The sequence below is a fragment of the Musa acuminata genome, chromosome BXJ1-1 (assembly GCF_036884655.1).
Source record: "Musa acuminata AAA Group cultivar baxijiao chromosome BXJ1-1, Cavendish_Baxijiao_AAA, whole genome shotgun sequence".
In the NCBI taxonomy this organism is placed as follows: Eukaryota; Viridiplantae; Streptophyta; class Magnoliopsida; order Zingiberales; family Musaceae; genus Musa; species Musa acuminata.
The window spans coordinates 9,234,797-9,247,310 of record NC_088327.1 but is presented as its reverse complement, the minus strand read 5'-3'; the positions used below and the strand labels follow the sequence as shown (position 1 = coordinate 9,247,310).

At 35.8% G+C, this 12,514-nt stretch overlaps 1 pseudogene; it reads left to right on the top strand.

The window, feature by feature from the left end:
- Positions 1–604: 604 nt before the first annotated feature.
- Positions 605–11,355, top strand: LOC135665738 (uncharacterized; annotated as a pseudogene).
- The last annotated feature ends 1,159 nt before the right edge of the window (positions 11,356–12,514 follow it).

The window sequence follows — 12,514 nt, the reverse complement described above, 5'->3', positions numbered from 1 at the left end:
TTTAACTTGTTTTCTCTTTTGTAGGTCCTAAGGAACAATGAAAGGTTTCGAAGAGACTAACCTTTACGGACAGACACGCAAGAGTGCCGCACGACACAGGCAAAATAAACTAAGTCGATGACATACTCTAATATAATAAGCAATATTTTAAGATAATTATTAATTAGATAATATAGAAATTTTATACAATATATACATATTTATACAATTCATTAAATAACTTTTCAGAAGTTTATTTCAAAAGAATGATAAAATGAGATCACTGTATAAATTTTATTATTTGGGCTCAGTCAAAATTTGTTGACAGTGGTCGACATTCTCAACTCTTTCTTCTATCTATCAGACGAGAAAAGCATGAGATAAAAAAGTACTTATTGATTTTGGAAGTCAAAATTATTTATCGATTACATAATAATAAGTTTGCATTATTTGGTCTTTTAATTGAATCCGACGGCCCCGTTCGATCCGGTCCGATACTTATATCTGGTTCGATGTTTTGGTCCGACGGTCCAGTCCGATTCGATACTTTTATCTGGTTCAATGTTTTGGTTCGACGGTCCTGTCCGATTCGATACTTGTATCTGGTTTCATATTTCGGTTCGACGGCCGCGTCCGGTGCGGTTGGATGCTTATAAGTGTACGGGCCTCCTCCGGAAAAGAGAAACCCTATGGTTCTCGTGCGGTGATGGCGGCTAAAGGAGGAGGGAACATCGGTTCCGCCTCCATCGATGGCGTGAAGCTCTTCTCCCTCTCGGGCCAGCGCTTCGTGTCCACTTGGCTTCCTCCCAAGAAGCTTAGAGCCCTTCGCAAAGACAAAGGTTTCTTCTCTTACATCCTTCGCTCGTTTTGATATTACGTTCGCCTTCTTCTTGGTAGAAGGCTTCCGACTTTTCAGTTTAACTATTGAAAGTATGTTTGCCGCTGGCGTTCGTAAGAGAATTTCCGATCAAAAACACCTCGATATTTCTTAGTGGAAACAATTCGACTTGTTCTAAAGTTGTGGCCCGTTGTATTAAGATTTACTGTATGATTTAGAAATAGGAGATCTTGGAACAATGGTAAACGAAAACACTCGATGGGTTAGTTTGAGGTACATTGTCTTCTGCTATGTTGATGCACTTCTCTGTGTTGGTGTTGAGGTACTACTCGTTGTTGTACGAGGGGAGTTGGCCTTGGGTTTAGCCTCAGGAACTCCCATGGTGTCAATTAGTGGTGCCAAGAGAATGGAGAAGAGATGGTGAGAGAAGCAGAGGGTAAATCGGAGAACAAAGGGATAGAGCCACTAGTGTCAGTAGCAATGAAACATATAAATCGTGGATGAGATATGCATTGCGAGAGACAGCTATTGTTTACCCTTAAGACAAGGATCAATACGTTTGACGGAAGATGGCTAGCGATGGTTCCAATTGTACTGATTTGGTGAATTAAATGGCCTTGATTACATCTGAGTTAGATTTTCCTTTTATCCCCTGATTAATACGCCTTTTGTGAATTTTGATATATAGTGAAGAAGAGCATATGAAATTAATTATGTTCTCAGAATAACTTTGAGCAATTGCTCCATGCTATGTTTATCAAATTCTCTAAACATGAGTCCTACTGTGTTCTTCGGACACAATAGATTAATCCAAATTTAGTTACAAATTTTGAGAGAATAGTGAAAATTGCTTCATCGATCTCTACCATATTTTCTGTCATTGATTAATTGCTACGTCATAGAACTACATGATAAGCTCGTCTTTTGACATATGACTTGTTGCTCCCTCCAGCATCCACTTCTGAGATGTATATATAAATTTGCCATTCATGTTATATATGTTCAAACTGTGTTGACTTCTATAGCTTAATATTACATTTTAGGTGTTTCGATGTTACCTTTTTCTTTGTTTTGCTCCTTAACTTATTTATCACTTATCGCGACATTGATACTCTTTTACTGTTTTGGGAAATCAAATAATAAGTAAAAAGACTCTTTCTTTCTTGACCAAGTCAAGGTTGGATTTTCAGCTCGTTACCTTACTATGTGACATTTTATATTTCAACTCAAGGCAAATCTTCTTTTCTTTTATTTAACAAATTCCTAGTAATTGCATAAACATCAAAGACATTGTTGGACAAATTTAAGATTTATTATTAAAGATGTGTTCTTTATTCTTATTTTATACAAGCCTCATATCGTGTTTTCGATATTTGTCTGACAAATTTGCTGAGCTTATTTGATTCAGATTTTTCATAAATCAACAATTAGACTACCCGCAGAGGGTGGACTTAATTCAAGATTTGAGATTTGAGACTGCAACTACCAAATTAAAGGTGACTCCTGATGGTGACTATGTCATTGCATCAGGTATGAGTAGCTAAATTAACACGTGTTGATAACTTTTAGGTATAAATATATTTTCTCTTAGATTTCTGTTTGTTTTGCCTTTGTTATGTGTGTGTGCTTTTGCACTCATATTTGAATACATGCATACATGCCCATGATGAATTGTATAAACATGTTATCTATTTTTGTTCTTGATCCTTCCTCTACATTATGTGTTTCTGACTATTTTAAAACATGTTATGCTAATATTTAATTATTTATGAAGGTGACTTTGAAGTTCATGATTGAGAAATGAAGCCTATTAGAGATGCTTCAATGTTTGGATATACCGATTTACCTTCCAGTTGATCTGACCCAACATATTGGTGGCCTTATTTATCCATATTAATGTTGATTTTTTTTTATTGCAAGCCATAAGCCAGGATTGGGGTTGCATCAGCTAACAGACCATTTTAACTTTTTTTGTCATATCTTATGAAAAAAAATTAGCTGGGAGTTGAGACAATATGGATTATTGTTCTTTAACCTATCCTTGTCAGTTGAATAAGGTGAATAAAATCAAAGAAGAATTGAATAGTTTGTTTCTTTTACTTGAGTTTTACCTTTTGATTGGAAAGCGTTTGTTTTCCCGAGTTACAAGCATCACTATGACTAATGCCATTTCAGCCTGTCTTGTTGTCCATGATCATTAGACCCAATCCATGTCTGAGGTCATTCTTGTCACATCCTTTACATCATTGTATAATGTCACTTGATTTAACATATATAAAGGTCCGTAGCACACTTGTCTTATTCACTGTTTGGATCTCTATATGCTTATTATGTGCAGTAAATTCTGATGTTAGGTATTTATTCTCCTCAAGTTAAAATGTTTGAGCTGAGAGAATTGTCATTGAAGTTTGTAAGGCACCTTGTTTCAGAAATTATTAATTTTCAGGTATTTTACTCGCTTTACTTCTTTGTGTTCTCTGCAACTCAGGTTTTCTAGGCATGTATAGTTTTACTATGTAACAGAGAGGTCATATTTTGCATTTGTTTGGGGTTAATCTTCTAAATGTTTACCTTCTTCATTTGGTGATTCTTCAATTGTTTATATTTAATTGCATGGTCAGTTAGCTTCTTTACTAAATTGATCTTTATGTCAGAGCCAAGATACATATCATACTGCACCAGCAGAGAGCCACTGTACTGCAACTGTGTTAGAATGACTTCCAGACCATTATTTGGGTTGGTTTTGGAGTTTTGGGTTAATTGTTGCTAAATCGATGTAGGCAGAATAAATTTTTACTCAAGTATGTTCCAAGGTTTAAATAATTGAAATTATTTTATGGTACCTTGTCTCTCAGTTGTTTCCAAGTTCAGGTTGAGTTTGAATAATGGCTGTCACATGAGCAGTCAGTCGATTGATGGCTGTGCCAAATTTTGAAGTCCTTTATAAAAATCTAAAATTTAGAAGGCTTTGGAATCGATTGAAGTTGTTAACAAGTAGATAGGTTTTTAAAGTCTTAGTTCAATATGTTGTAAGTTTGGTTTCTCTGACCAAGTGATGCAACTAAGGTTCAAAATTAGAATTCATCATAGGCTAAGTCAACCATTTGAATTGTAAGTTTGAAATGACAGATATCTTTTGTAAGGCCGAAACATACAACAAATGGACTAAAATAAAATATTAAGAGATTTGTCAGTTGGTCTCTCTCTCTCTCTCTCTATATATATATATATATATATATATATATATATATATATATATATATATATATAATTCTGTTACCAGATAGACTGCTACCAACTTGTTACATTTGGATGATTTCTGTTGTTTGTAGCTCTTCTTATAATGCTTTTCTCGGTGTCTGTTGGTTGGTTTCATAAGATGGATTCGACTACTTAGTCGTAGTTCCTATTCTATGCATGCAGCTATTAGATTGGTTCCATATGATATATTTTGTTGTTTTCATCTTTATTATTAAATATTTCTGCATGAAGTAATAGGAAATTTTGAACAGAAAATAGCCTCTTCATGTGTCGATCGATCCGTGTGTCTGCATGCAAAATATGGAAATCACCATAGCTTAAGGATTCCATGGTTTGTCAACAGACGGATAAAAATTGATTTTCTTTACTTTTGTCTCTTTGCCATATTGGATGGTAACTATTTTGTACTATGATGTTGCTGGTATATGTTTTATTTATTTTATCAAGTATTCTTTATGACCCTTGTGTTTGTCTGCCAATAACTGCTATTGGCAGTAGGATCTGACCCAAGGCAATAAGTATTCAAGATCTAGGGCTTGTGCCTTAGGATTTATGGTCAAGGGATTCATCCATTGGTGGCCTCCTCTATCATCTTTGCTCACTGGTAGGTCCTCTCTTTTCTTCCCTCTTCTTTCACCCTTCTCTTTGTGGATTCTCCGTTGCCACTGTCCTCTATTCGCCCTTCCTGTCTCCCCCTCTTCTTTTCCTTGCATCCAGCATCCCTAGCTGCCATGAGAGATGGTTGGGGATATGGGTTCCAACATGACAATTTGACATGGGTATCATAGTAAGGTCACTAGTGTCATACTTTAGACGACGAGCGAGACTAAAGACAAGTGCAAAAGCATCAAGTTCAAGGGTAGTAGACATTGAAGTGGAGGAAGTTGATTTTGATGAAACGAAAGAATAGATGATGGATATAAAACAAGTGATGGAGCAGATGAGAACATGGATGATGTTGATGATCATTAGATTTGTTTGATTGGTAGATGTTTGAATTTTTATTTTGTTAATTGATTGCTCTATAGATGGCTACACACATTGTGATTTGGTGTTTGTAATCATCTTGCATATGTAATGATATCTCATGTTTGGATTAAAGTTTTAAATTTAATATTCGTCTGTATAATGGTATCTTATTTATGTTCTGGCAGAAAAGTTGGGAAAACATATAGAGGGTTACTTTTATATTCCACCTAAAACTGACAAACATGTTAAAACCTAGGAAGGAGAACAATTGAGTATGATAATAATATTACAAAAGATATTCTAAAGTAAACCTCATGAAGCTTATGTTTTGGTGACTTGTTAATTTTTTAATATTGGAAGGAGATAAAATCTTTGTGCTTCCTTTGGAAGGAGGTTAAATCACGATATGTTAATCATCTTCCTTGCAGTAATCTGGACCAACTGTAGCTAGCAGCTGCATTATTATTTAGATGGTTAGGCTTACTCTCTTGAGCTGGCATTTCCTAGCTCCTGTTGCCTATGGGAATTCGTTCTGGGCCACACTGATGTATCAAAGCTTTTCTTTTAGGTGGCTTCTTATTTATTATTATTACTTTGATCAACGGCTACAAAATAAGATAATTTGAAGAATTTTGTGGTTTCAAATGTATGCTATATGTTCAACCAATAATTGTTTACAAATAATAAAATGCCCTTATAGCAAGATATAAATCATTTATGTATTTTTTTTCTGTGCTGTCATGTGTTTTTTATTAAGGATCTAGCAGATTTATTCTTTAGCTGGAACCTGAACCCACATTTATCATTTGTTACTTGATTGTTTATTCATATATTGGCATCTACTTGGGTTACTATAGGGCGGACCCCCTCCCCCTTTTCTCTCCCTCTTTATTCTGTCAGAAAAAAAAATCATATTATGGTTATTATGGCATTTACTTTCTGGTCCTATTTAACTTCAAATATTTTCTCAAATTATTTAATTCCTAATTAACTATTAAATTGTCATTGAATCTAATGGTCTTGACTCTTGACATACTTGAGGGAAATTTTGTGGTTATCTTTGGAATTACTATGTTTTGTATTTAATGTTGATCTACTGATGATGTATAAGATGGCTATATGATTTTGAATAGGATATTTAATCTCATTTACACTAACCACATAATTGTTAATGAAGATGAATTGGTTAATGAAGCTGAATTGATGATTTACTGGACCTCTCTTTACAAGTTTTTGTTTTCTTTCTATATTTGTGAAGCATTATATTGTAGGTGACTTCTTTCTTGTTGATCTTATGTTAAACTGCATAAAGAATGTTGAAGATCCGACGTACATATATTATATAGATATATACTCATATTCATGTATGTGCACATATAATATATATAAGTACATGTTTATGTGTAGAGAGAGATTTAACTATAATAATCTTAAGACTTCGTGTAGTTCTGGGTTAAGGGGGTTTAAGCAGGTTGTTATTGGCTTAACTCACTAAATGATATGGAGTCAGGAATTACTCAATATTAAGAACTGATGGTGTATAGGTGCAGCAATTGTTGAAGAATTTATTCCAATATTGATAGCTAATATAGGATTACAGTGGATGTTGTCATGTTTCAATTTATGAAATTTGCAAAATACCCCAAAATTTTGAATGAGAAATACAATAGAATGATCCTGCATCAAGTTCTTGATGTAAAACCAAAATATGTATGAATGAATTATTTTTATATTAATTTTTTTCATGCAAGTTTCATATGAAACTCATCAAAATTACTGTTATACAAGGTGTCCTAGGTTTGCACAATTTTAAGATTGGCACATGCATATATTCATCCTTTGAGGTTTTAACGTGAGGTAGCTTTGGATTTTATGAAATATGATAACACACAAGAAGCTGCATTATGTTGAATTATTGCACAGCCGACTTATTACTGACTTGGTTTTCATATTTTTGCCAAGCTTTAATAAGCTCTTGTTATACCATGGAAAACAGACAGCAGCCGACTTTTTTGGATAATAAGGATATGATGAACAAACATGGCCGCCCCTCCCCCCCCTCCCCAATCCTAATTTCTAACACTACTATTCCAAAATTTCCTAACAAACTCTGACATGCTTGGCTTAACCATTTTTTAACAGGGTGAAAATACGACCAGCATAGAACCGAACTCTGGAGCAATCAATGATATATGTGTTTTCAATGAGAGTGGCTTGATGTTACTGGCTTTAGTCAGCAGCCAGATACCAGCCTACTTTGTACTTGCTCTTGTCCCTGCCTCGAAGTGGTACTTCATACTTGTACCTAGAAAACCTGACGTGACGGTGTTATAGCTTACCAATCGTGGCTTATTTTCTAAAAATTCAAATTCTTTTGGCGCCTTTATGTGCTGAAGCCCATTGTCATATCTACTTTCTTAGAGGAAGAAATGGAATTAGGGTCACAAACGACCAATTATGATGATTTCAAATTTTTAACTACAGAAAAGTTTGAATGTCTGAAACTTACCAATTTGATTGGCACCAATCTCTTTAGGGCCTACATGCATGGTTTCTTTATTGATCATCGTCCATATAAAAAGGTAATGATGCATCTGACTTTTTCTTTTAAGAGAATTAAAAAGAATATGTCAACTTCTTGGACTTTTTCTTTCAGAAAAATCTTATAAAATCAGTAGCCACTAATTTCATTCCTGCTGATGCCTTCTTTTCACTGTAATTTTGATCATGCAGGCAAGGGCTTTGGGGATCCTTTTGCATATGATGAATACAGGGAGAAACAGAAGAAAGAGAAGATGGAGGCTAAGCAAGCCTCACATATTACGGTACTTTCTCTTCTTTGGTTTGCTTTTCTGCTGCTATATGTCCACTTAGTAGAAGATTCCTGTTCGGTATTGCAGATACAGAAAAGGTTGCCTAAAGTAAACAGGCTCCTTGCAGCTCGCTTGCATATTGCAGAAGAAAGTGAAATGGAGAATATGGATGACACAGTTGCAAAAAAAGAAATCAAATAAAAACAGAGTATTAACTAGTGAGATCCATAGAGATGCACATTTTGCAGCAATGTTCAAGAATAAGGTATATGCAGAATGCATTAAGACAAACACCATAAGCATTTCTTTTCCTAGAAGATCTAGAACACAATTTGCATCTAATACTTTCATCGGTAGTGATGGATATTCAAAGATTTATAATATCCTTAGCAGAAACATAGTAGTCCATAATGTTTCTTAAGCATTTAAACCAAGAAATAGTTTAATGAGTGGAACAAAACTGTTCTGAGTCTTCTGACTACCAATTGGCTCACACAATCTGAATATCTTTTCTACCTCATAAATTATGTATTTAAGTTCACTGGATTTGCTTCTTAATTGAGTTGAGGTGGCTGTTAATTGTTAGGTTCATGGGTTGATCTTTGTTTCTTCCACCTACTAGTATTTTGTCATTGAATCAAATTCTTAGCCTGTTCCACTTATATTTAATCATGGCTTATTATACCTCCTGATTAAGGGTTCGTACTTGTATGAAATGATAAAGAGGATGGCATTGTGACCTGAAAGTTCATATTCGACATCATTATCTTCCTATAAAAGAAGAATGAAGTGGTAAAAGTTATGTTTACAACAATGTAACTACTATCCTGAACATAGAAAAGGTCAATTTTAACATCTCTATAAATACATGAACCAACATGTATGAATAATAATCTGTTAACTTTTATACACAAACTGTCATTAATATATCTTGCTGTTAGCTTTCTTGGACCTTATTATCCATGTGATCCCACATGCTGTTCTTTCCAAGATTCCAAAAGCACTGATTTGTCATTGCAGTATTCAAGTATCTACAAATGTTTAATGCAACTGAAATATTTAGCTCCTAGAATATTGTTTATCATTGGTTATGTTTATGTGCTCATATGGTTTTCAATTGCCAGTATACTGAACATGCAAAAATTAAGTTTCTTTAGCTTTCTAAAAATGGTTCTTTTTAGTTTTGCGATCCATTTTTTATGCTTGTTCTTTGCATGTCTTATAGTAGTGTCTTCTAATTTTTGCACCATTGGCCTATAATTTTCAGGACTTTTGAAGTGGACGAACTGTCACAGGAGTTTCTTTCACTTCATCCCCAATCTTCTAAGAAGCAACCCTCCCTGATTGAGGAACACTTTGAGCCTGTAAAGGAGGATTGGGAAGAGCAGGGGACCAGTGATTCTGATGCGCTTCAATAGCTTCACAGGAATCCGAAGATGAGCTTGACACAGATGAGAATATAGTTAAGAAGTAGAAGGGCATGAGGTGAACCCCTGGGATTCTTTATGGTTATAACGTCATTTTTACTTATATGACATAATGGTATTGGGTACTTCAACGTGCGCCATTCTTTGACAGTTTTGTGGCACAATTGAATATTTAAACAAAGTTGGAACTGTTATAGTCTTAGTTTCATCACTAAACTATGCCATTTTCTTTTCTCACAATTTACAAACAAATCGAGAACATGATCAAACTGCACTTACATTCCATTGATTAGTAAGATGAGTTAGGTATCATACTTAACCATCATTAAAGTTGCTATTTGGTTTTTGGCTAATACATCTATTTAGGTGATCGGTGCTTGAGTCACTGAAACATCCTTTTTTCTTGCAATAATGTTTTCCAAAACCTGCATGGGTGGAGCCTTGTTCACAGAGCTGTTCTATGTTTTTATATGAAGTAATCACGCAGCATATATTGAATTAATCGATAACCTAGCTATGTGCTCCTTTTTTTCCTTGTACCCACCTAAGCTATTTCATGCAATTCTTTTTTTCTTTACACTTAGAGAGAATTCTTACTGTATCCATATATAAAATTTAGAATTTTTTTTTTTTTGCATGGGCAGTCACTAAATTATAACAAGAGATTTTTTGTTAAAACCATCTAAAGTGATCTCTTCTTTCTGATGAGAGGGCCATTGTACAGTACTGTTCTCTTTCCGAGGTCAATGTAGGATGGTTCAAATCAGTGATAATTAACATAGTGCTGGTTGGACATATTGTCTGCATATGGATGCTTGCATTTAAGTGCACTGTGCTGCCCATGTACCTTTCCACTCATAACATGCAGATACTGTCCACCGGTGCGGTATGATATGCAGGAGTATTTTAGCTATTTACACATGTTTGTAGTTGAGTCAGTTTTAGCTGGGGCCAGGTTAGAGTCTGATCACCTGCTGGTAGAGATTACAAGGGACCTAAATTGCAATAAGAGAATTTTCTTTTGTATTATCTATGAAACTATGTTAAGGGATAGTTTAAAATGTCTAACCTTGTGAAAGGATTTTTGACATTGTACCTACATAAAGTTCCAACACTATTTCCTGCTGAGACGGCAGTTTAGAGGTCCACTGAGACAATAGTTTGCACAAAATATGGAAGATACCAAATATGTTTTATCTAGATTTTAACGTAATGATTTCTTTTAGGTTATACGAGGAGAAGGATGAATTGCAAGCCGAAGCATTTTTAAGGAGCCTCTCTCTGGCCAAGGAGGATGCCCTTCCTCTTGGAGAGAGGGTTGTTGCTCGTGAGAAAAACTAGCAGTTGGTACTCTGAATGGTGTGAAATTTGGACCTGGTGGTTCACGGCAAATCTCTTTCGTCTCCAAAAGCTCTTAGAGACAGAAAGTTGAGCAGCCTGGAGAGGGAAAAATGAGGGGAATTCAGTCCCTAGGATTAAAGCCAAGTAGATCAGGGTTTTATGCAATGGGAAAGCAAGGTGGTAGAGGGTGATGTGGTCAATGGGGGAGGAGATAAAGTTGGTCAATGGAGGCATCCAGGCGGCTTTCCACAGGTCGATGATGCCTCCTTGCTAGCAATATGCACATGATTTACTGCATGAAACAGGTGGTACTATATATACACACATGGAAAAAGAAATTGGTCAAATACATATGGCACCTTTGATCTGTTCTGGCATACAAAAACTGTGAAATGCGGAAGAATTGGCATACAGTGTTCAGGGTAGACTGTTGTTCTTGGTGTTCTCTTGACTGAATGGTTCCGAGATCGTGATCATGGTTCAACTAAATTAGTAGTTTCTCTGCTTGTCATCTATGGACCAGGCCTTCCGCAAGGAAGGTTTTTTGTTTAATAGTTTATCAAATTAAATTGTTTTCATGGTTCCTCTCTGTAATCTTTCTAAGATTGTATCTTGGTTATTAGAAAATATGTGAATGAGTCCAGTATGTTAAAGAAATCAAATAACATTTCACTGATATGTCCCAAGAGTAAACATCAGGAGTTGGTTAAACTCCTGAGCAGGATTCTTTTGTTGTCTCATTTTCTTACCGAAATCTATGTTTTTCTTTGGTGCAGACCAAACTCTTATTTTGATGAGACGAAACTGGATGGTTGATGCTTGTTTATGTCAGATCTGATATCGCAGCCGAATGATGACTCTACATTGAGATTGTTCTTGTTGTCACAAGAAAGTTCTGATATATATATATATATATATATATATATATATATATATATATATATATATATATATATATATATATATATATATGTATATTCTTGAAATTAGTTAAGAGTAAGGAGTTTGGGGATATATATTAACTATATTTGGTACACCTGCAAAGGATGGTCACGTAAGAAAAAGTCAGATGGAACGGTTAAAGGTGTCATCAATGTGGGTTGCTGTGCTTTATGTGGTGGTGGTGGTGGAGGATATGGAGAAGGGGAAAGCTTTTTGTGGCTGTAGGATATGAGAAGTAGAAAGTTTAACATGGCGCTGCTGGTGTTGATGATGGGTTGATCATGTTGATGGAAACAGCACTCGATGATGACATTGAAGAGGAGGATGACAACGCCTTGCAAGAGGACAAGTAGCTACGACTGTCATGGCATTAATGGTATATATGGCTAAACGATGATGAACCACGAAAAGGAAAGTGGATCCATTGCGATCTAACCAATTTATATGCTTAAATTTATTAGATGAGATCGATTTTAAGCCCTCGACGTTTCATCGATTCACCTTTGATCATTGGTAAGTCGATGAAATGACGACTTTTATGACAAGAAGATAAGAGACTCGGCTGGGGTGAGCTAATGCCTTTTTGATAACAGGACAAGAGCAACCTTTAAGCCTCCCTGCATTCCGTCTTCCTCCTCCGTCTTGGAGTCATAACAGGACAAGAGCATGGCCACAACTCGTCCCAAAGCATCGATGAAGAGGAGGCGAGTCGAGGAGCGACTCAGCCGCTCCCCACATCAATTATCTTCCCGCGTTCAGACTCAGCAGCTGCCCACACGTCACGGCCTCAGCGACGCGTGGGGCGACATGTCCCCCCTCCCTCTTCTTGTCATGGACCTTCCGACGGCGACAAGAATGAATGTTCCTTGATGGGGAAGTAAGTAATGAGGGAGGGTGGGGAAAGTGAAGCAAGTGAAGGAAGGAAGCGATCGCTGGACTCCAGG